This window comes from Silurus aristotelis (assembly GCF_946808225.1).
Source record: "Silurus aristotelis genome assembly, chromosome: 18".
Lineage (NCBI taxonomy): Eukaryota > Metazoa > Chordata > Actinopteri > Siluriformes > Siluridae > Silurus > Silurus aristotelis.
In genome coordinates, this window is record NC_139591.1 from 22,399,081 (window position 1) to 22,425,094 (window position 26,014).

General features: G+C 40.3%; 1 protein-coding gene across 1 annotated transcript in view; it reads right to left on the reverse strand.

The window, feature by feature from the left end:
- Positions 1-26,014, reverse strand: part of adra1ab (adrenoceptor alpha 1Ab) — a 445,038-nt gene that overhangs the window by 345,418 nt on the left and 73,606 nt on the right. The window lies entirely within an intron of this gene.

Here is a 26,014-nt window from a genome sequence, read left to right on the forward strand (position 1 = left end):
ATCGGCAAAAATACCGATAGTTTTTCCGGCTTCCGGTCCGCTGTCATTACGAGAGCGGCCTCTAGGGGCGAATTACTGTTTTCACATGCTGTTTGATTTTTTTAATGTAAGACTGAATGGAGAGCACTATATTATTTATAATAATTATAATGTATTAATTATATAATCGTATTCTTACATATTTAATACATTTTGCACTATTTTACATAGAGTGTGATGTTTTTGTTTTTTTTATCCAGTATTTAAAAAAATCGGTCGACCCCTATTTTCAACGACAATGAAAATCCTTTGGGAACGCTGACTGCTCCGCAGACCTCCTCACCTCACCTACATCATTACCTGACTTGTGTATGATGAGCACAAATCTCCACAAGCACACTCCAAAAGGTAATGGAACATCTTTCCAGTAGAGTGAAGACTCCACATGGAACAGGAAACTCAGAAAGCACATATCAATCTTATACACAAACTTTTGTCCATACAGCGTATATGTACTGTGAATCTGCGCATTATTAAAAACAATTTTTAAACGAGCAAACCCCGTTCTCCTGTTGTTCTTGTTCTTGTTGGTTTACAAAAGGATCCGCACAAATCAAAAATCGAAAGAAGTGTCTGAAAGAAAAAGTTGGAAAACACACCTTTTAGCTCAGTATGCAAAGAGTGAAGTGAGTAAACAGAGCGATATATGATATTCTTTCTCTCTCTCTCTCTCTCTCTCTCTCTCTCTCTCTCTCTCTCTCTCTCTCTCTCTCTTGGGAGAGAATAAATAATTCAACATCTTATTTCTGTGCATCGTTTAAAGACCTTGAACTTCCACACAGCGGTAATTGGTGCCATTAAAATCATTAATATGAATTACTGCTTGCGGAACGGCTTTAATGAAAAACAAGTAACACTCAATCAGCCGTGGAGAGGATGCGCAATTTCACACACTCGTCTCTGAGGTTGAGTGCGTTCATGTTGGGGGGGTGTGGGGTGGGGGGGAGTCGAGCTTTTGTGCTGCAAGTGCCGACTCTTGCGGGTTCTTAAATATAAGTCCGTTTGGTAACAACTTGTTTATATGCAGAGCGTGTAGCAAAATTCATACACAGCTAGTCTGGAGTTCTTACTTTCGCTCTAATCATTTACATTTACGCCATTTAGCAGACGCTCTTATCCAGAATGACTTACATTTAGCTCATTCATATAACTGAGCAGCTTGGTGTGACTGGGATTTGAACTCAAGACCTTCAGATGCAATGCCTTGACCACTAAGCTACCACCTCCTCCCCACTGCGCCGTAATCATATATCACAGTGTCCTTAATACTTATATAGCAATAAAGATACCTGATAATACGAGCGCAGTGAGACATCGGAATGGTGTAAATGTTTCAAAGATGGCCGCATGACCCTCGCCGTCGTCGTGGTGGTTCCCAGCCCAAGGCAGTTATTCCTGTAAACATTCAGCGCCTGATCCTGGATCATTGATGAGTTTCCTCGGAGGTCAGCATTTCAGCTCTGGAGACCAACTGAAGCAGGTTGTCCAAGGATGGTTCAGGCATACTGACAAATGCCGAATCTTTCCAGGAATTAATGAAATGATAAGTGTAGCACTCAAAAGTCCTGGTTTGACTTCGCACATTATACATCTCTCTCTTTCCTGAGGTACCCTTAAATTTGTCTCTTCCTTCTTTCCAGACCTGCCAGATTTATTTTGATGCCCCACCTCTAGATGCTGCTGCTGCTGAGGATGGTTCCATCTGAACAGTCCAAAGATCCATGAGGTCACTGTAGAGGATTCACCTTAAGAACCCTGAATTTGAACATGGTTTTGGACTGTATTTTATATAAATTGTCTGCTATAATGACTCAGAGCTACAATTACCATGAACCTGAGTCTCCATCAGTGAACAGGTGATCACCTCAACAAGTATGGAACTATAATGAAAATATTTTTTCTCCTATTGTAAACTCAGGTACTAATGTAGGTGAGAAGGTGTGGAGGCCAGGGGTGCAGTGAGTGTTCATATTTATCCCAAAGGTGTTCAGTAGGTTTGGAGCTCTACAGCAAGAGATCTTGAGATCTTGAGCTGGCTTTTGTGCACAGGAGCATGGTCATGCTGAAACAGGCTTGGATCTCCTAGTACAACTGCTACAAAAATTTTTTTTTATTTTACTGCATCCCAAGACGTCCTGTATAATTGTGTGTGTTTAACTTTGTTCAAAGTTTTGGGAAAGGACCACATACGAATGGAAAGGTCGGGTGTCCGAATTCTTTTGTCCACACGGTGTGTATTCGCCCGTGTAATGCTGATAGATTTAAAAAAATGATTCAGATAACGACCGAGAGGGAAACTATACATTTTGTAGAGTTTTGAGGCACGTAATTAAAGCAGTAAAAGCCTAAATGTTGCACCGTCTGATTCGCATCGGCCGCCTGAGTAAATGCTGCAGGAAGGCGAAAACCCCACGGAGAGCCATTCCAACACACCGACAGCATCGGCACTCGCCACCGATGCATCTTTTCATCCTGTTAAATCAACTCCAAAGGGCTGGGAAAAGTTGGCACAAAGGATTTCTGTCGAAGCAAATAGTTCCTGACTTTTGCTGTGTTTCTGCATCACACTCCCTGATGTTCAGAATTCAGCAGCACTGCAAACTTTTTTACTTCATTTTTAATTATTTACTGCTCTAGTGTGCGATTTGTGACTAGTTAAAGGAGGAGGAGCCTCTGTGTCTGTCGGCCTTCATGAAGAAGGTGTGGCCACTGTACCTCGATCAAATGAAGGAGGTTTTTCAATCTGCCACTGGTGTATCGTTTCCTGGGTCTCACTGAAGGAGGTGTGGCCTCTGTGTCTGTTAATCTTAATAAAGGAGGTGTGGCCTAATTGTTATTCAGTCTTAATTAAAAAATGTATGAATGAGGTGTGGCCTTACTGTCAGTCTTAATGATGGAGGTGTGGCTTTATTGTTTGTCAGTCTTAATAAAGGAGGTGTGGCCTCTGTCAGTCTTAATAAAGGAGGTGTGGCTTTATTGCTTGTCAGTCTTAATAAAGGAGGTGTGGCCTCTGCATCAGTCATAATAAAGGAGGTGTGGCCTTATTGATTGTCAGTCTTAATAAAGGAGGTGCGGCTACTATGCACCTTAATCTAATAAAAGGAGGTGTGGCTTCTAAATGTGACAGTTTCAGTAAAGGTGTGGCCTTGTGTCTGTAATTTTTTATGAAGCATGTGTGGCCTCACTGTTTGTCAGTCTTAATGATGGAGGTGTGGCTTTATTGTTTGTCAATCTTAATAAAAGAGGTGTGGCCTCGGTGTCAGTCTTAATAAAAGAGGTGTGGCCTCTGTGTCAGTCTCAATGAAGGGGGGTGGCTTTATTGTTTGTCAGCCAAATAAAGGAGTTGCGGCCAACGTGTCTGTCAGTCTTAATGAAGAGATTGGCCTCACTTTTTGTAATTCTTAATTAAGGAGGTGTGGCTTCTGAATGTGACAGTCTCAGTAAAGGTGTGGCCTTGTGTCTGTAATTTTTAATGAAGGAGGTGTGGCCTCACTGTTTGTCAGTCTTGATAAAGGAGATGGGGCCTCTGTGTATCTCAGTGTTAAAAGGAAGGCGTGGCTTCAGTTCATCTTTGCCTCACACATTTTTTAAAATTATTAATAAACTTAAAAGCATACAGAACAATGCTGGGGTATATAAAAAAGAAGAAACTAGAGTTGGGTAGTAGAGTCACTGTGGCTACTCGCTTCATACCAGAAATACGATTTGTTTTGCGGCATGCAAGAAATCACTAAAGAATCCATAGCACAAGCATTAGCTGCTAGACACTTCCTGGTTAGCGGCTAATGCTAGTGCTATGGATTCTTTAGTGATTTATGTCCAGCAACTGATTAAATGTTGGTCAGAAATGTTAATAATAATAAACTGCATTAATAAAAGATGACAAGCAATTTTATCTTTTGCATTTCCGTGACTTAAAAATCGAGGTACGTCCCGAACCTGAATTTTGTGTACCGTTATACCCATAATATATGAATAGTGACAGTCCATTCCTCTGAAAGATTAATTTCTATTTCCCAGGCTGAACTGAACACTCCTCTTTATTCTCCATAGACCTATTTAAAGAAGGTGTTCTGTCAGAAGATATTTCTATTCAAATTCCCTTTGGATCTCTGCCCTACATGTGCTACACAAATCCTTTTCAGCAGAGAAGTCCACATAAATCTGTCTAAAGACATGTACATTTACTAACAAACACAACGCTCAGGGCACGCACACACTCGTACACACACTCGTACACACACTCGTACACACACTCGTACACACACTCGTACACACACTCGTACACACACTCGTACACACACTCGTACACACTGCCTTTATCTGGGTTCTGCCTCTGGACACCACTTCCTCCCTGCCTCAGGTGAAGGAGTGAAAGGATGAAAGAATAGAAGTGAGAAAGATCAATTTCAAAAGGCTTTTGGACATGATAAGGAATCTGAGCCTGGGTGAAACCACACACACACACACACACACACACACACACAGACACACAGACACACAGACACACACAGCAGTGGAAACCGGCACACGCTGACATTTCTGTGTAATTTTCAGTTGTTCTGAAGGAAACTAAGCCTTTTTCAACAAAAACAAACACTCCATCAGAGGGTCACAAGTTTAATCAATCTGTCACACGGAATCCTAAAGTTTAAATGTTTAATTCGAGAAACAAATTACTTTCTAAAAAAATATGCTGAAAAATAATTATTTATATACTGTAACAGTATTAAGATTTCCTTTAAACAAACAAACCTATAAATGTCCAGATGAAAAATCCTCCCTTAGCATGAAGTACAGCTTTACACACACCCAGCATCCAGACAATGTTCTTCAAACATTCAAAAACCTCACCAAAGAGGTTTTTCAATAGTTGGAGATGTTCTGGTTCATCCCAGAGCAGTTCAGTAGGATTTAGGTGCGGTGACTGGGCAGGTGGTTCCATGTATAGATATCACTCCAGACGTCTGTCTGCTCTCAGACGTGCACTTCGGCTCATCGTCTTGTCGTACGGTGAAGTCGCTTTCAACGAGCCGCAGTCCAGACGGAACTTCATGGTGATGAAGTATGGGATGGGAGCTGTGTTGGTTCACTTTCACTTTCTGGAACCTTCTCTGCTCCAAAACAACTCCAAACCATTAAACTTTCACCTCCATGTGTGAGTGTGGGGGTGAGGGAGTCTGATCACATCTTCTCTCCTGTTCTTTATCGTACACAATTTCTTCTTTTAGAGACAAAAATGTCTCATTTGGACTCCACAGAACGTTTTCACTCATTCACTGAACGTACAGGTGTCTCAAAAAACAAAGTTTCCACACTTTTTACCAGAACTGTACACGTAAAATATTTTTAGTAGTAGTAAAGGTTTCTGTATATATATATATATATATATATATATAAATATGAAGAAACTTATATCTAGGCAGTTTCACTAGTGTATACTGGGTTTTTGGTTTTGGATGTTGAGAAACAGGAAACATCGGAATCTATTCTCTGATGATGATTTACAAAAATTAATGAAAAAGAAAATCTAAAAATGTGTATAAACTTTTTTAGATAATATATATTACCATACTAAATATATTTTAAATGCACAGAAATGCTCTTTATAACAGCATGTTTTAAATAAATCACTTCGTAAAGAAAAAATCTTATTATTTTTCATTCATTTTCTCCCGCTTATCCGTAATTCGGGTCGCGGGGGCAGCAGTCTAAGCAGGTCCCCGCCTTCGACTGTAGCCCAATCCCCACAGCACCGTCCCTTACGGTCCCTCCTGCAGGTGGTGAGCCCACGGGAAGGCGGCCCCACGTCACTCCGACGTCACGGACCTTGATATTTCCCTCGTAAGGGACCCCCGGAGCATAAAGGGTTAAGGGCCTTGCTCAAGGGCCCAAGAGTGGCAGCTTGGCGATACCGGGGCTTGAACCCCAGACCTTCCGATCGGCAACCCAGCGCCTTAACCGCTGGAGCCACCACTCCCCTATTATTTTTGTATTAAAGTTTGAATCCATCTATTATCTCGTATCGGAAAGATAGTTTTTTACAAAACGTCATTTATGTTCATCTGAAATATCCATAGTATCCAACGAGTCGCGCGTTCAAGTCGCGTCATCTCGAGTAAAAACAACGCTCGTTTTTTTTTTATTATTAATATTTCCAATGATATTGATGGATGAGGTTCGTTCTGAAAACAGGGCGCAGCTGCTCTACACGACTCGTCTCTGAAATCAAGAATCTATAATTTCATAGGACCTCCTGAACCGCGCATGATTCCATGAAAGCATGCTCCATCACTCCCACGGCGTCTGACCTTTCCATATCAGAGCCTTCGACGTTTTTCTATTAGCTTGGAGATCAGGTTGTTTTTCCTGCATTCTCTTTCTCTCTCTGGGTCTCATCGATATATCCAACAATAGCTTTGTGTGCGGCAGAGAGGATCTCCAGCTCGTCTCTCCAACTCGTCTCTCCAACTCGTCTCTCCAACCACTTATTCCATTATCTAAAACTTGGAAAATGTTAAAGTGATGCGTGAGAAGCAGACGTATTCTCAGATTTCTTTTAATTAAAGCTGCTTTTTTGGATCATCTTATTCCACATTTAGTTTCCATTCGCTGTTATAATAATCTCCACTCTTCTGGGAAGATGTTTTACTAGATTTTGTGGAGCTTCACTTAGCCACAAGGGTGTTAGTAAAGTCAGGTCCTGATGTAGGTGAGGTGAGGAGGAGAAATTTCATGCTCATTATCCAAATACATCTGATACCATATTACATTGTGGTGGGAGTTTGGCAAAGAAGAAATCTATTCAGAAAGTGAGACTGTGTCGTACCTTCGAAATAACTTTCCAGTCTTCAGGACCATGACATAAGACTAGGCAAATGCAGATTTAATGACAGCACCACCTACTGGTCAGAAAGTACAATAATCTGCTAAAACAAAGTTACATTTTTTTTTTTTTACTTTTCACGTGCACATTACAGAACAGTGAAATTCTTTCTTCTCATATCCCAGTGGTGTTAGGGAGCGGGGGTCAGGCCACAGCTTCAGCCATGATACAGCACCTAAAGTGCAGATGGTTAAGGGCTTTACTCAAGGGCCATAAAGAGGCATCTTGGTAATACTGTGGCTTGAACCCCTGACCTTCCAATCAGTAACCCACAGCCTTAATAACCGAGTTACCTCTTATTTTAATCTCGCATATACCAGCTTGTCAGGAAGCTGCGGTCAGAGCACATGGTCAGCCATATTACAGGGTTAAGGGTCTTGCTCAAGGGCCCAAACGTGGAAGCTTGGGTGTGCTGGGGCTTGAGCTCACAACCTTCCGATCAGTAACACATAGCCTCAATCACTGAACCACCACTAACTAGCATAATTTCTGCTGCTTTTCAATTTTTGTTCCTGCTTCACCAAATTTGCCATAAGTTAATAAAAGGAAATCTGATATTCAAAACTGTTTTGCTGCAACATTACAAAATAGTAATTAACATCACACATCATTAGAAGCAAAAAAAAAAAGGAAGATTCTTTCCTCACATACCATTTTTCCGCAATGTACATCGTAACATTAATGAGAAATGGAAATGGATCATTGGAGATCAAATTTGGATTTGTTATGGAAGGTGTTAATAACTTTATCAGCATGAAAGCTGGACAAAGAGCTGGACAGACTAAAGGACTAAAGGACTAAAGCACTGCTGCAGCACCATCTTTTCATGAAGCTGAAGAGAAAGCTACAGCCCACTGTTCCTTTCTCAGCAGGCAATCTCTGGCATTGTGGGTAATAAAAGAAACAGTCACCCAAATGAATTCTATTCAAAAACAAATCTCGATGCTCATATGCTAATCCTAAAGATTAATATGCACACAGTGTCCTTTAAAGTTCCCTCCTGGTTCACTATGACAGCAGGTCACTGAAGACCAGGACGCTGAGAATGCTTTTCGTCAGGTCAGAGCTCTGGAACGAGGCCAGGAGCTTCAGGTGTTTTCAGAGGGATCAAACCTCTGAACCCTCAGGGCACACACCAAGGGCCTGAAGTCACAATGAATGATTTATAAAATAGCTAGCAGCTAATAGTACCACTGCAGAGGCTAATGTTTGACTTTACCAAAGCTAAACTTCCTTCTCCTTCAATGGATTTTATTTATTTTTCCTTTATTGTACATAAATACTGAAAAAAGCCAAACTATGAAAAAACATGTATGGAATTATGTAGTTAATAAAAATGTGTTAAACAATCAGGAATATGTTTTATATTTGAGATTGTCCAAAGTAGCTCCATTTAGCTTTGATGCCAGCTCGGCAAACTCATTTTATTCTTTCATCAGATTCACGAGGTAGTCACCTGGATCGGTATTCACGTCACAGGTGGGCCTTGTCAAGAATTTGTTTGTGACATTTCTTGCCTTCTTAATGTGCTTTAGTTGTCTTGTGCAGATTAAAGGGTAAGGAAAGAGTCATTAGCCAGAGCATTAGCGCTACTACAACTACTGTACAAATCCATATTATGGCAAGAAACACTGAAGTGAAGTAAAAAGAAAAATTTAATGAGGACATTCTCACTAAAGCAAGACCAAGAACTACCTCTGCTGCAGAGGATAAGTTTATTAGAATGACCAGCCTTAGTGCACCTTTCTGCCTTGCTAGTTGTTAGCTTTGTAAGCTAGCATACGTGTGTGGTGTGTGAGAGCCAGGCAGTGTTGTGCTCGTTACTAAAAAATTTTAACTAGTTACAGTTACTCGTTACTTCATTCAAAAAGTAACTCAGTTACTTTGTTGATTACTTTCACCAAAAAGAAACGTGTTACTGTTAAAAGTAACTTTTTAGTTACTTTTTTAAAGAACCTTCTTTAATGTTCTCATTAATGCCATTTTATGTGTTATGTTCTATACAAACACAAAACTGACTTAAACACAGGATAATTTTTAAACACTATTTTATTAAAGTCAGAGCAGCACAAACTGAATATATCACAAGGATTTCTGAAATAAATAACAAAACAAGCTGAATAATATATTGACAATCAAAAACTAAAGTGGCTTCTGCGGTTGTGTTGAGCTCTTAAACATATTCCTTTCACAGCTGAAGTATGAAAACTATTAACAATGTAGAACAGAACACCGGGTTAGCTTCTAGCTTCTAGCGCCGTCGAGGCATGGAGTTTCTGAAGGAGCTTCTGCAGATTGGAGTTGCTGTTTATCGCAGTAGATACGAGCTTCGAACCAAAAAGACACAGCTTACATTTGACAGTTTTCGTCTTTATACTCAACGTATGAGAGTATCTCAGCGTTACTGCCCAACACTGGATCCAGGAAATGATACACCAGTGTTAGGTTGAAAAAAACACGCAATGACAAGAAAGTCAGGTTAGTCCTGGATTGTTTCTGATGACGTGTTTAGGTTTACCTGGTTGCACCAGAACTAATTTGTCATCAATAGAATGAGTACAATGGTAATTGTGCACATTATGTTGCTTTTTTTTTTTCTGCTCTGTTTTATACTTTTGCGTTATTCTAAGTATATTTATGACATAAAACAAAAATCCTTGTCTGTTTCAGCTCTCGGCTGTACAGAAATGTGGCTCACGATTCAAGGGGTGAATATTTACACAGCCATGACACTGTATATTAATAAAAAAATGCAACGATTTTATGAACTCCATTAAACCCCTTTAGACAAAAAACAGCACTATTCTTTATCCATTCCGATTCATATGAAATCTTTACCTGTTTAGTGTGTTGATCTCGTCAGTATGAACTGTGTGATGACTTCATTTAAATGTAAATGTACATACAGGAGGGCCTACAGATTTAAGACATTTCGTGCACAGCTGATAAAGTACTTTTGTTCCCAAAAAAAATAAATAAATCTTGTTTCTCTGGAGACGAAACAAAAATCTCCTTCGGATATAATGACTAAAGAAACCCCGCTGTAAGGGATTTTATTTATTTATTTATTTATTAAATAACAGAGGTTGTAGTAGGAATGCTAACTCTCTGGAGTTTCAGCATTTCCTCTCCTACGTTTCTTCGTTGCGACATGCTGATTTTTTCTTTGCTGAAGCGACTTGAGCTGATTTCAGTGTTTTGCTCCGAAACCCATTAATTAGCGAGTTAGCGACTAAGAGGTGCTAACAGGAAATCACTGAAATATGCAGTGAAGTACTGACGCCTCCTTTTTACCGATTCTAGCGAATAACAAACATTCATATTCATTTTTAATAGAGAGGAAAGCAGAGATTCTTTACCTTTTTTTTGCAGCAGTGTAGGAAGCATTTGAGCTGAAGACGCTAGCCTGGAGATGATTCTCTGCTGGCCTAAACTCTCAGAATCGCTGGCTTACATTTTAATACATGTTTGTCCACATACAGGTTTAAAGTGATTCCCAATAGTCTATTATCTTCATTTTACAGCTTTTCTCTTGTGTGTGCGCTGCTGTTATAATAAGTTTACATTGGACATTTCTATCCAATTATATTTCAGCTGTCACATCACGCATTGCCGTGAGAACAGCAAGTTAGAACAACGAGAAAACCTAGAATTCACAGAGACGTTTGAAATGACGAATGTTTGCTACAATGAGTCGACGGGAGATCAGGAAGACCCTCCACGAGCTCAACCCCTGACAAAGTCGAAACCTTTCGGCAACATGCACATGATGATCGTCGGAGAAAAATACACATGACCTCAATTCCGCACACACCCTACTCGCCAGATTCGGCTCCTGCAGAACTTCACCCTTTTCCCGTAGATTAAGATGCAGCTCAAAGTTCTCCATTTTAAAACCGTTGCGAATTGCAGAAGAAGTTTGAGACGCTTGGAAAAGAATACTTCCAGGACACGTTCCAGAAGTGACAGGAACGCTGGAAGCTCCTGTATTACTGTGCGAGGGGACTGTTTAGAAGGTGACAGTGTGTAAATGTAGATAAATGAAGTCCTTTCTCCAAAATTTTTCCAAAACCACCTTGTAGTAGCTTTAAATCCATGTTGCTTGAAGTTGTTGCTTCAACCAATCAGACTGCGATTCAGATCTGAACTCATGACCTTCTAATCAGAAGTCCAGCATCTTTACCACTGAGCTCACAATTTCATTGCTTTTGTATCAGCAAATTGCCGGAGTCTGACAATCAAAATGCAGGATTCAGTAGATGAAAAGGTCAAAAGGTCATGAAGATGGTCACTAATACGTTTGGCTTGCTTCTTTCCTCAGCTCTGGCTATGAGCCCTATGTTTCGAAAAGCCAGCTCAAATGATGTGGATTAATTATGTGAATGTGCACACGTGTTGATTGATGATGCTGCTATTTAAATAAACAAGGGGAAAAAGTTGTCCGGTCTAATGAAAGCAGCCGTCTGGAACATGGTGGTGCTGTAATTAAAAGGCTATTTTTCCTCTTGCTGTTGACGACGTTAATGCTTTTGTGTCGTCCATTCTCAAGGACTGTGTAAGCGAGGTTTGCGTGAGGTTATTTCGGGTCGTTTACAGGAGGGATTGTCACAGTGGCAGCAGTTCGGGTTCTGCGCTAAAAATTTCGCAAGCGGTTTAAGGCATCTGGAAGTCTCTTGATTTTGGCTTGAATGTGAGGGTTTTTTGAGTTGAAACCAATTCAAATACACTATATTGACAAAAGTATTGGGATAGCTGAATTTTCCAGCCATATGTGCTTCTTCCTCAAACTGTTACCACACAATTGTATAGGATGTTTTTGCGTGCGGTAGCAATAAAGTTTTCCTTCACTTAAACTGCGGGATACATGGATTTGGAGTGGAAGATCTATATAGCTGAGCTGACTGCACCTCAGGCCTCCTCACCATCCCCTACAGTACAGACCAAAAGTTTGGACACACCTTCTCATTCAAAGAGTTTTCTTTATTTTCATGACTATGAAAATTGTAGATTCACACTGAAGGCATCAAAACTATGAATGAACACATGTGGAATTATATATGGAATTATATACAAAACAAAAAAGTGTGAACCAACTGAAAAATGTCATATTGTAGATTCCCGAAAGTAGCCACCTTTTGCTTTGATTACTGCTTTGCACACTCTTGGCATTCTCTTGATGAGCTTCAAGAGGTAGTCACCTGAAATGGTCTTCCAACAGTCTTGAAGGAGTTCCCCGAGAGATGCTTGGCACTTGTTGGCCCTTTTGCCTTCACTCCGCGGTCCAGCTCACCCCTAAACCATCTCGATTGGGTTCAGGTCCGGTGACTGTGGAGGCCAGGTCATCTGGCGCAGCACCCCATCACTCTCCTTCTTGGTCAAATAGCCCTTGATGCCTTCAGTGTGACTCTACAATTTTCATAGTCATGAAAATAAAGAAAACTCTTTGAATGAGAAGGTGTGTCCAAACTTTTTGTCTGTACTGTACATTGGTACCTGACTTTACTAATACCATTGTGGCTGAATTAATCTTCCCAAATCTCCACAAACACATTCCAAAATCTAGTGGAACATCTTCCCAGAAGAGTGGAGGTTAACAGCAAATGGGACTAAATGTGGAATGGGATGTTCCAAAAGCAATGGTCAGGTCAAACTATCTATCCTAACATCCAACTTATACTGATTTGAATACCCGAGGCCCACAAAATATACTAATTGTAATGCATAACTGTATGATGGTATACTTTTTGCAAATATCTCTTGTTTGTCCAAATAATTTCTTAGTCTTGATTAAAAATTTGCCTCGATATAATGTATTGTGAAAAAAATCACATTCAATTCACATTTATTTCATGAATAATGTGGCTTAATGTGAAGTTTTATTTTTAATAAATAAATCTAAAACAATAAACCACATGAGCTACTTGTAAACAGCAGCACTATTTCCATTTAACTAATTTCCTTATCCACTTACAAAAGTGCTTTGAAATCTGTATCAAAAGATCTATTCTGATACTGGTTCATTGAAACACAGGCTATGAAATCTAATAGTCTAAAACTCTGTTGCAAGAGAAAGTCTTTTTGAAGCTGTTTTTCTTTTAAAGAAATGCTCATTTAAGTACTGCTGAAAGAGGGAGATCTTTAGATGTGATCTGAAGTCTGGTAGTGATTCAGCTGTTCAGTCATCAAGTGGCAGTTTGTTGTTGGAGGGATGAATGGAGTAGTGGTATTGGATGGAGGGATCAGTGCTGTAGTGGTATTGGATTGAGGGATTAGTGGAGCATTGGTAGAGGATTGAAGGATCAGTGAAGCAGTGATAGAAGATGCAGGGATCACTGGAGCAGTGGTAGAGGATTGAGGGATCAGTAAAGCAGTGGTAGAAGATGCAGGGATCACTGGAGCAGTGGTAGAGGATTGAGAGATCAGCGAAGCAGTGGTAGAAGATGCAGGGATCAGTGGAGCATTGGTAGAGGATTGAGGGATCAGTGCAGCAGTGGTAGAGATGCAGGGATCACTGGAGCATTGGTAGAGGATTGAGGGATCATTGAAGCAGTGGTAGAAGATGCAGGGATCACTAGAGCAGTGGTAGCAGATAAATGGATTAGTAAAGCAGTGCAGTTTTAGATGATAACAGAATTAGTTGAACAGGGATAGAGAATAGAAATGGAAGAGGATGAAGGGATACTTGGCATAGGATGGAGGGAGCACTGTGCACAGGGTGCATTTGGGGTAAAGGAGGTGCTCGTCCATTTTTGTCTCATCAGGTGAGCATCAGTATTCACATCTAAAACAACAGCTGCAGGAAACCAGTGGAGGAAACAGAGCAATGTGGTTGTGTGGGAGAGTTTAGGTAGGTTAAAGTTGTGAAGTCATGCGGCTGCAATCTGACGAGGGACTTAACAAGCGCTTGATTGAACGCTAACAATTTTTCTTGGTGCCATGACCCAGATGACTTACTAATACTTCTATAGAAGGTCATTAGTTCTGAAAATCTAATTGATTAAAATTTATTATTCTTTACTAAATAAATAGTTCTCTTCATTCAAACAGGAATCACATTTGGACTGTTATAATCCCACTAGTTCTTTACTGAACCATGCTAAGACTAATGGAATTAGTGGCCTTATTAATGTACTAATGACAAGTGATGTAGTAAACACACACTCCAAAGATCCAAAGCATTTATGCATTGGACGGCAAGGCAAAAATAACTAAATCTGGGGGTTATTCCCACAAGCCTCTCTGCAGTAATTCTCGAGAGACAAATCAAGTCCCAGTGAGAGTTTCATTTACACAGCATGCAGGATATTTCTGTCCTCCAATTAAAAATGCGTGATGTGTTATATAGAGGTAATTATTTACAAAAATGAATTTAGAATAGGCTACAAACATTCTTAATTTTCTGAAAACTGTGTTATCATCATCTGCTTATTACCACCTTATGACCATCAAAACCCCAAATTAAAGCCCCAGGGAGATGAAACAGATGGAACAAATGACTTATTATATTTAACTTAGTTTAACGCTTTCATGCCAAAAATAAATGTAATCGTGTTTTGTTGAGTTTTTGTCAAGATTAGGCCAAGATGCTATAAAAATCTCAACGCCAGTGTGTGTTGGTTCCTTGATCATTTCCCAACCCTCAAACGCACAGCTGCTGATGGCGTTCCATTCAAAAATCACTCCAATCTAATTGTTCATTTTGTGGAAAAAACAAAAACAAAAAACAACAATGGCGTGAGGCAATTCCTCTGTCAATACTTTCATATCACATGTAATAAAGTAGTAGTAATGCGCATTATACTGTTCAGCCCTAATTAAACACCTGCTGCTTTTAATTCGCACGACAGAAGCAGATTAGAGATGATGGAGAAGAGCGCTGATTGCTTCCCTGATTGATCATCTACGCTCATTATGCAATGGAGGGATGAGAAAATAAAGAGGAAATTACTTTACTGACGAGGGCATGTGTGAGAGTTCCTATAATCCAGATTCTTAACCGCGTCTGCACTGCATATCGTAGCATTTTCCTTCGATACCCATTGTGAGGTGAAATTAGATTTCTAAGTGCTGCCACTTCATTGATTATCCTGTTACAGAGGAAGCTGACAGGTTAAATATATTACTCAACAGAAAGCGAAATGTAACGTAGGCAAATGTAAGAATCTGAGTAACTCTGACAGGTTCGAATTGTAATTTCTAGTCTGGGTCACATGTCCAAAACAACAGGTGTGCCAGCGGAGAGCGGGTGGAGGGCGGAGTTAGATGGAAAGAGCGATGAGAAACACCTGACGCTGATGAGACTAATCAGTGCTCTCTGTTTTAGTCCGGCGACACCAAAAAAGGGGAGTGAGACACCAGTCTCAGGAAGACACCAAGCAGAGAATAGCGGAAGGGTCGCCAAACGATCTGCGTTATGATATGATATCTAAAGTTTTGGAGACTCGCTTTGTTTACAAGAAAGTACTTTATTTATCTACGTTTTTACACCATCACCTTCAAAATAGTCCCCTTTCACAACAATACTTCCAGGGTACAATACTTCCAATACTTCCATACTTCCCAGAGTTCCTGCCACCTCTGGAACGTGTGCTGGAAGTCTTCTTTTGAAGCACGTCAGGCACCTTCATGCCAGAGCTCCTCAATAGTGTCAAAATGGTATTGATCTTCAGGAAGAGAGGCCAAATCTGGTGAGAAGGGTGGGTGCTGGAAGTGAGATCATGTGGATTGTTCTCTAAAGATCTCTAAAGATCTAAAGATCATCATGCACGAGTTGCTGAACGGTTTTGACATTTCCGGGAGTCGGACTCGTTAAAGGTCTTCCTGATCTCTTCCGATGTCACGCAAAACACCTCGAACGACTCGTTGCAGCGCCGCCGTATGCTAAACATACGTCATGTCAAAGGTCTTTGTGGCAGATTTGCCCGGTTTCACGTGGAATTTCACGTTTGCTTTGTGTTCTTACTTGCTGTCCATGATGAAATCGCAGACGTGGTCAGAATAGCACCAGTAACACCATTAATCTGGAAACTTTTTAAAACCACCTCGTACAAATCACACCTTCAGAGTGGCTGTTACTTTAACAGCAATTGCGCTTTATCACATCATGACACCATTTTTTATTATTTTCCTGCTGCTGGTTTTTTGTTCCTTACTTATATATAAAAAAAAAAACTCTATCCCTGTCCAAGTATACAAGTCTTTCTGATTATATTACTTTACCTAGTTTTAAGAAAAACGTCCAAAAATATGGGAAACTGGCTCAAATTGATTAAAAATGTAAACTGTAAATTGTAAGTAAAACCTGATTCTGGACCAGTAGTTCATCTGACATTTGATAAATAGACCGTAATATATCTGACTGTCCGCAGACGGCATGAGCGTTACTCTGCACTGCTCAGAGATCTGATAAGATTAATGGCGGTTCAGAGGTGTAAGTGATAAAGCGAAAGGAACGTGTGCAGCATTCAGGCTCTACATGTGAGGTTTTGTGTTACTGCTTAACCCCAAACAGCAGCGTATACAGGTCAGAGCTCCAGAGAGGTGATTATCCCATTGTGTGCTTAATGGCCCTTAATGACAGTGCTTAATGAGAATTAATGAAGGCCATTATAAACACTCCTACATACACACATTTTCTCTCACATAGTGTACACACATACACACACACACTCATCTAAGTGAATCTGTAGGTGTTATCTTTCAGAAAGCCATTACAGACTAGATTTTATTTGTAGGTTCAAAGAAAATGCGAGCGCAATACACAGAGTGGATCTTTGTTATCTGAGCGCTGATGCATGAGGATTTATGAGGGGGTTGTGTAAGGGTAATAATCCTCTATGGTAAGTAGTAATATAAAATATTTGCTTCTAATGATTCCGAATCTGAGGTGACAAATTGTCTAGACTCTAGAGGGTTGATCTGAAGATCAAACCATTTACATTCGTGGCATTTGGCAGATCCTGTACAGATCCAGAGTGACTTACAATTATCTCATTTTGGGTCCAACACTGGCAGCTTGGTAGCACTGGAATTTGAACTAATATTATTCTGATCAGACATCCAACATCTTAACCACTGAACTGGCACTTTTCCAGAATTTCTTACGACTTGGTGCCGTGACCCAGATGCCACACTGAAATCAATCTGACGAGATATAATCACTTTTTACAAACCAAGAGAAACATTGACTAGATTGGCTGCAAAATAAAAAAATCCATTTATTTATCTATATATGTGTCTGTCTGTCTGTTTTTACAAGAAAAACACAAAAATGTTTCCATTCATCCATTTATTTCCAATGCCGCTTATCTCACTCAGGGCCACAGGGAAGACTGGCGCTGATTCCTGGGCGAGATGTCAACCCATCACAGGGCAAACTTACATCCATTCAAACACTACAAACAGCTAGGAGTTGAGGAAGAAACCAGAGAACCTTGAGGAAACCCCCAGAGCATGGGCATACTATCTACAGAACATTCCAATTTAAAACTATTAAAAAACTATCAGGAACCAAAAACAAAATGCAATGGATGAAATATTTGGCGGGGAATTGATCTATGATGATGATGAGACCATGAATGATAGATGGTGCTCTGCCTGTTGGTGTTTACAGCAGTGGTGGGCCGTCACCCTACAGGGACAGCTAGCCGGCCAAGAATAGCGTCAGTATTTTCTGTCCTCTGATTGGTTGGTCAGAGGGAAACTGTTACAGCCAAGTTGACTGTTAAAACACGTGTGTAGCTCTGCACACATTAATACATCTGAGTTAGAATTTTTTACGCCTACGGAGAAAGAGACATTGATTTGGTCTTGGACATACTTGAAAATATAAATTTTGAAAAAAAGCTAGACATGGTGAGGAGGTCGACTAACCCCGAAGCTAGCTAGAGTGTCTCAGCCCGGGAAATTGTTTGTTCTGCACTTTCAGACCAGTGAATACGAGCGGTACCACTGGAATACAGCCTCTGAGGAGCGGTGCACATTATGAGTCTGCATCTCTGGTGAGTAGGTTGTATATTAATTTACATTTTTATGTTTTTGTCATGTTATTAGACAAATATCGATTCTGGACTGCTCCAGATGTTGTAGGTGCATAGTTGCGGTTGTAGTGTTGAAGTTTGGAGTCTTAACTGGGTTTGTTGCTTTAGTAAAATGTTTTCCCCCTTCATATTTGAAATGCTTCTCTTTAATGCCACGTATTGTTATATTGCGTTTTTGTATTGTTTCTATAATTGTGACGTGATAGTGGTGGTATTAAAAGGTGGATTAAATCAGGTCCCCACTGAAGGCCCAAATGCATAGCCCACCACTGGTTTACAGACTTCAGAAATCTAACACAATGAATAAATACTGCTAGTAAATATTTGTGAGATCATTATTGCAACAATACCGAAGTACTAATAGACCATGCATTTTAATATTTCAAAAGCTGTCACGATTATGTCTAGGAACTACCCAAATACTACTTCCTTGTTTGTCACATCACTGATCATTTAAACCTATTATGCTTACATTTTAAGGCATAATCCAGAGTGACTTTTTTAAGACAATTATCTTAATTATACAACTGAGCATTTGAGGGTTAATGGCTTGCTCAAGGGTCCAGGAGTAGCAGCTTGGCAATGCTGGGTTGTCAATTTGAACTCATAAACTAGTAAATCAGAAGTCCAACATCTCACTCACTGAGCCACATCTTCCCCACACTAGTGTTTGTTTTATCTTTGCAAAATGAAAAGATATTTTTGCATTTCCACTTATAATTTTATCCCTAATGAGGGAGCCAGAGGTGAGGGTGGGGAGGGAAAAACTTGTCCACGCTAACACATTTTCCTTTAAATACGCATGTATTTTTCTCTCTGTTTTGACCTTTCGTCCACACTGTGACAGTGTTTTCAGTTTAAGTGTTTCCGGAATAGCGTAGACGTAGCCCTCCCTGGTGGTCTAGTGGTTAAGATGCGGCGCTCTCACCGCTGCGGCCCGGGTTCGATCCCCGGTCAGGAAACTGACCCCAGCCACTCTCAGTGCCAGTCCCAAGCCCGGATAAATGGGGAGGGTTGCGTTAGGAAGGGCATCCAGCGTAAAAACATGTGCCAAATCAAACCTGCGGATGATCCGCTGTGGCGCCCCCTAACGGGAGAAGCTGAAAGAAAGTAATAGTAGCGTAGACGTAGTCTGAGACAACATGAGGAAGAAATACCAATTGCTTTCGGCTTTGCAATTTCTATTTCTGAAACTTATTTGAATTTTTGTTTATCAAATAACTTGAATGTGATTTTTCTTTGTCACAAAAAAGACAAAGCCAATTGCTCTCGATGAGCAAAGACAATCAGGACACAGAAAGGAGACTAGACTACACAAATGTATTGCGGAGTCATTTGCATGATTAGGCGAGCTAAGAAATTCTGTTAGTTTAGCCGATGTTCTGATTCCGTTTGCTTACTGGTGCAATATGTACTTTTGCAAGGCACAGAGTTCCAGCGGTGGACAGTAATGAAGTAAATGTAATTTGTTACTGTACTTAAGCAGCTTTTTGGCGTGTCTGTACTTTACTGAAGTGTTTCCATTTGGAGAGAATTTTACTTCACTCCAATGCAAGTCAAATATTTAACTTTTTACTCATCTTATAAAATCAGTCGTTTCTTTTCATTTATGAGGATAAAAATGTAACGGTCGAGCACGCAGCAAACCACCAATCAGGGTCGAGCGTGCCTTTCGTTTACACGTTGTTTTGATTGTCGCTTGGTTTATCTCGTGATTACCAACATACAGTTCAGTGGCAGTCTTCACAAAAGGAATTTTTGCAAGAATATGTGGCGCACAATGGCGTCAAAAAATAAAACAATAATTCGCAAATTTTTTTTTGAAAAACAACAAAAAGAGAAAAACAAATAAATTCCATTCAATACACTTTAAAAAAAAAAAAAACACACGACCTCTAAGCAGTATGGTGACTGTTGAGTGGCCTTCAAGTTCTTCCAATCTTGAGAAGAGAAGAAATGTACGGCAGCGGTTTATCAGGTCACCTCCCAGCTGATCCTCCACGCGCTGAACTCTGAAACAGACACTCTAATAACGTGAAACACGTGTAGTCAGTTAGCATGCTAGCAATCGGCTCCTCAGCTGAGCCATTAAACAAAATCAAGAAGCGGGACATTTTTTTTTAACCTGATAATTGATGGATTCCTGAGTCCACACAAGCAAACAATTCCAAGCTGCGCTGGATATCCGGTTACGTCACCAGGGACCGTGGAAAACGCACCTTAATCAAGGTACCGTAGTCAAGGTTTGGGAATGTTTGCATTCAGTGTACTGTAAACACGCTATTTAATCCTTAGGTCTTTATAACAGCACACGTTACTCCGGGACATTTTGGCGTACCGGATAGGATCATCTCTGGATTCAACTGGACTGGTTGAAATAGAAATACGTGTATGTTTTTGTGTGTTTCTGCATCCAGGATTTACTGTAATATGTTGATGGGCCGTGAGCACTGATTTGGCACTGCTCTTAGTTTTGCCGCTGCCAGGATGAATTCAGCGATCGTGAGAGGAGAGGATGGAGTGATCGTGAGGCGCAGCACAGCCTGGAGAGCTGGCACGCATTAGCATGACTTTCATAGGCTAATTAAATGGCTGTCGCTCAAAGCTGATCGATAGCCTCTGAGATTTTGCTCTCCACAGTGACCCTTTTACACCAATTGATATGTTTTAAGAACCTCCACCTCCCTTTTATCCCTCTGTTTCTACTCATCCCTCTCATTCTTTCTTTCCACATCTCTCCATCTTTTTTTTTGCTCGCTCACTTACTTTCTCACTTCACTTTTTTTTTTATCTTTTCATTCCATCGAGGAAGATGTTGCATGTGGAAAGGCTGCCATCATGTGACGACCGGACGCTTTTCTCTTTTCTTCCCTTTCTCTTCTTCCTCTATTTTCATTTAAACTAAAATGCAACGATTTCACATTAAACCAGAACATAACAAGGAACCGGCACTGACTCGATAAGGTGTTAAATGGAACATAACACTACGCAAATCTACTTCAGAATGAGACCTACTCCGATCCAAAGGACTGCAGAGCGTTCCCATGATGCAACACTGCCACCTGTTGGTGCTGTTTGAAATTTTCTCTCTCTCTCTCTCTCTCTCTCTCTCTCTCTCTCTCTCTCTCTCTCTCTCTCTCCCTCCCTCCCTCCCTCTTTCTCGCTCTCGGTGATGAAGTGCTCACATTAGGAGCTCCTGAGAGCCGTGCAGTCTAGAATGGAAACACAACCATCTGCTGCCGTATTCCTAGTTACGTTCCTGACATGTAGAAAAAATATATATTTCTGGAAATAGAAGACTCAATTTCTTTTGTGTGCACATGCGAATAACCTCAGAGAGAGAGAGAGAGAGAGAGAGAGAGAGAGAGAGAGAGAAAGAGAAAGAGAGAGAGAGAGAGAGTATAAAAATAGAAAACAAAAACATATTGTAATGCTTATTATAAATCATGTTGTCCTGCATTCAGTGCAGAAAACCTTGAAGTTTTGTAATATAAGAAACAGAACTACGCCGCTGTTGAATGCTGCGTCCTGATAGGTCAGGAGGTGTTGATTCATTTTCACCACCTCGGGCAAATCACAGTTCTGTCATTTCTGTGGTTATAAGTCATTCAGATAGACTGGTATGGCTGATGCTCTACATATGAAGTGGAATCAAAAGGTTTGGAGACTCGCTCCGTTTACAAGAAAGTACTTTATTTATCTATGTTTCCACACAATCACCTTCAAAATGCCCTGGAAGTCTTCTTTTCGAAGTGTGTTTCCGCGACGTGTCAAAATAAATACCTTTGAGCTGCATCTTCATCTTCGCTTCCGCAGGAGCTAAATCTGGCGAGTGGAGTGGGTGCGGAAGTGAGATCGTGTGGATCGTTCTCCGACGATCATCATGCGCAAGTTGCCAGAAGGTTTCGACATTTTCGGGTGTCGAGCTCGTCGGAGGTCTTCCTGATCTCTCGTCATTCTTCCGCTCTCGAATGACTCGTTGCAGCGTCGCCGTACATCAGACGTACACCATGTCAGATTTCTCTGTGGCAGATTTGCACATTTTCATGCAGAATTTCACGTTCGTTCTTAGTTCTAACTCCGTGTCCATGCTGAAATCGCAGACGCGTTAAAAATAGCAACAGACTATTAGCCTTGAAACTTTATGATACCACCTCATATATACATAGAACATATTACTGACTATTATATTATCATATTACCGCCAATCGTGTTGACTGACAGTCAATATGACTAGGTTTTGTTACGAATTGTAGCCGATTCGGTGGTCAAATAACAATTCGGAAGCCTGTGATGTAAAGCCCTAGCATAAAGACTATGCAGATGTAGCTCGCAAGCATCTGGAGTGTTTTATTGGCTGGAAACAAACAGCTTCATGTTCACAGTTTCATCTTTAGATCCACCGAGAAATTTAAGTATATTAGAAATGAGGACATTTTCAGATACAGAGGAAACATTTGCTAGCATCTCCCTCCTCTGTAACAAAAGCTATTTTTTCCTTAGGACTTGTATTCATGTTCCAGGCACAGCGGTGTGTGTGCGTGTGTGTGTGTGTGTGCTGCATTAGGTGGTGGTAAGAGCTCGGTCACTTGTTCAGCTCCCAAATGTTTATGTGATGACTCAGGCTTTGCTCTCACCCATTAGCATCACCTCCACTGCTGATCCCTGGTGGAACGTGTGTGTGTGTGTGTGTGTGTGTGTGTGTGTGTGTTTTGTTTTCCTACAGAGAATTACAGCACTCTCTGATTCAGCAGCTGAGGTTCTGCATGTATGCGTTAGCTGCCTACACACAAGTCTTTCCCTTAAATGACACAAAATGGATTTCCTGCTATTAAGGAAAAAAAAAAAGACTGAAATGTTTCACGCAACATCCCAACGTTTATTTACTCGTTTCCCGTTCAGCCGGAGATGATGATGTACACTGTCTTTTCATTTTTACATTTTACTCATATGCCAGGTGCTTTTATCTAAAGTGGAGCTGAGCTGCTGCATTATGCTTAATTCAGTGTTGCTGCAGATTCATGAAATTACTCCCGTTGGATAGAGAGAGAACTGGGAACTGCACCAGACCTTTAACTTGATCAGTTTGTGGACACCTGAGCATAAGATTGCTCCTTTTTGAACATCCCATTCCACATTTGCTGTTATATAAACCTCCACTTTTCCGGGAAGATGTTCCACTAGATTTTATGTCAGTTCTGTGGAGATTCTTTCAGCTACAAGGGTGTTAGTAACGTCAGGTACTGATGTAGGTGAGGAAGTGAGGAGGCCTGGGGTGCAGTCAGCGTTCACATTCACCCCAAAGTTGCTCACCAGGGTTTTGAGCTCTATAGCAGAAGATCTTCCACTCCAACCTATATCATGCAGATGGCCTCGTCGTGCTGGAACAGGTTTGGGTTTTATAGTCAAGTGAAGGGAAAATGTCATGCTACAGCATCCATAGATGAACCACATAAGGCTGGAGAAGTCAGGTGTTCAAATACTTTTGTGTCTATAATGTATATTGCACATGGATTTAATTTCCGGGATCAAGAGTTTGCTGGATGGATTGACTAATTACATCTTGAAGTTCTGCTGGTTGGTGTTCTGTAGCACCAACTACAAGACAGTTGTCCAAGGAGGTGGTGAGTCCACCACACTCACACATGGAGTCAAGTCAAGTCAAGTCAAGTCAAGTCAGGTTTATTTGTATAGCGCTTTTCACAACAGACATTGTCTCAAAGCAGCTTTACAGAAAACAACAGTGAAGGTGAATGGTGTGCGTTTGTCCCTGATGAGCAGCCGTGGCGACAGTGGCAAGGAAAAACTCCCTTAGATGATATGAGGAAGAAACCTTGAGAGGAACCAGACTCAAAGGGGAACCCATCCTCATATGGGTGACATCAAGAGTTTGGTCATAAATCTTTCAACAATACAGAACAATTTGTGATCATCATAGATCCAGCATCAGCTTCTCCATGCCAGGGCCTTTAAACACTCGGCATCTACTTCTCCATGATCATCCATAGGTCCATAATCTTCACGAGGTGGGACGTGACTGGAGCTGGCCAAACCTCAGGATGCCTCGGGATGGGGAGAGAAAGAGAAGCAGTGGAGAGGAATTAGCGTAGCTGCTGTTCATGATATTAACAGCACAAGTTGATAATGTGCATGTAGGTGGAAGTTTAATGGTTTGGCACACGTCTGAGTTCTGTAAGTGTTATTTAGAGAGTAAACAGACGTCTGGAGTGATAGCTATCATGGAACCACCTGCCCAGTCACCGCACCTAAATCCTACTGAACTGCTCTGAGATGAACAAGAACATCTCAATCTAGAGAAGAACATCTTTGGTGAGTTGGAAATCTTCATAATGTTTGTTGCATAGATACTAAAGGAACATGCAGGTGTGTGTTTTAAAAAACCTTTAAAGACTTTGTGTTTCCACACTATTGACAGACACTGTATGGTTTTGTTTTTTTTAATAAATGTGATTATATCAGTAGTTTCTGACTACATGGGAAAAACCCAGTGTGTGTCCTGATGCACAGTTCATACATGAATCATTAGATAATTCACGTGATTTTTGAGGTGGAGTTTTATTTTGCCAAATTAAGTAAATCCCTGATAGATACTTGTGAAAGATTTTGCGGTTTCTGATGTTTTTTGGTAGAAAAGACAAAATAAGAGTTATTTTATTGCATTTCAAACCATTATCATATGTTACTTTAAGAAGACTTGTTCACCTTCCAAACTCCTGATACAACGTAACAGCATGGAAACCCGAAACATTAAAACGCACACATTTTTCAAAACAAGTCAAGCTGTATTGTCATTCCTACATATCCCAGCCAAGTGTTGCATATGGAAAGAAATATGCATGATGCATAAGTATTCACCCCCCAGTTTCTTCTCACTAAACTGTTTCTCCATCGAGCGTTCTCTCAGCACCGCTGCTACTACGTGAATACGACGCATCACAACACTACAGGTGCGTGTCCTGAGAGTCACATAGAATATAGATTAACATGGCAGAGGTAGAGCTGCATCTTCCTGCAGACAGAACAAGAAAATAACCTCTGGGATTTTTTTCAGCTTTTTTTGCACTACAAAGGTTTGTGAAAGGGGCCATGTGTTAGAATACAGAAAGCACTTGAGTAAATTGATGATTTGCTGCCGATCTGAACCAAAGAATTAAAAGTACCATACTAAATTGCATAGCATCATATTCTTTCCGTTGCATCGAAGTGAAATCGGATCGCACTGCATCGGTAGCAGCTTTCTATGCATCTTTAATGTATCATTCACCATTCATCGAGGTGCAAATAGAGATTATTGATTAAAATATTTGATATAACTATTCTGGGAAAAATTGCTTGAAAATGTCAGTATGAATATATAATGATTTTGAAATGCAAGTTTCTCAGTTGTTTATTTTTTGATCAGTCATTTTCATTTTTGCATTTTGTTTTCCTGGTTGTTTTTCAGCGCAAGCATGCATGCTTCTTTTTCTATTGAATAACTAAATGATAAATAAAACATATCAAATAACAATAGAAACACCATGGACATGCAACTCTCCAAAATGTACCCATGTTATTGCAAGTCGTTCAGGAACGATTCATTCGAGAAGTTTTAAAGAGTGATTCGTTCATTTTCTACCAGAAGTGCACGAGCAAAGCATCGCAAATGTACGGGAAACAGAATCGAGAAGTTCACCCTCGACTCTTCTGCAAATGTATGAAGATGAAACCGTATTTTACTTGATCCATAATCAATTTCCATCATTGGATTTTATAAGTATAAGTAAAAAGGTCCAGAATCTTTTTGGAATAATAAGAGAACTTTTATTTGAAGAACAACGAGAGACCCCTACTTTACACCCCATCCATTTTCTTTCTTTCTTTCTTTTTTTCTTTCTTTCAGAATATATGTACATTTATTGGTACTTTCCACTTATACTGTATATGTGCCTTGCTAAATATTTATTTATCAGTGCCATTGTATATGTATATTCTGTTAAATATGTTCAATATTTTTTATAATTAATCGACTCGCTGGTCTGAGTCTTTC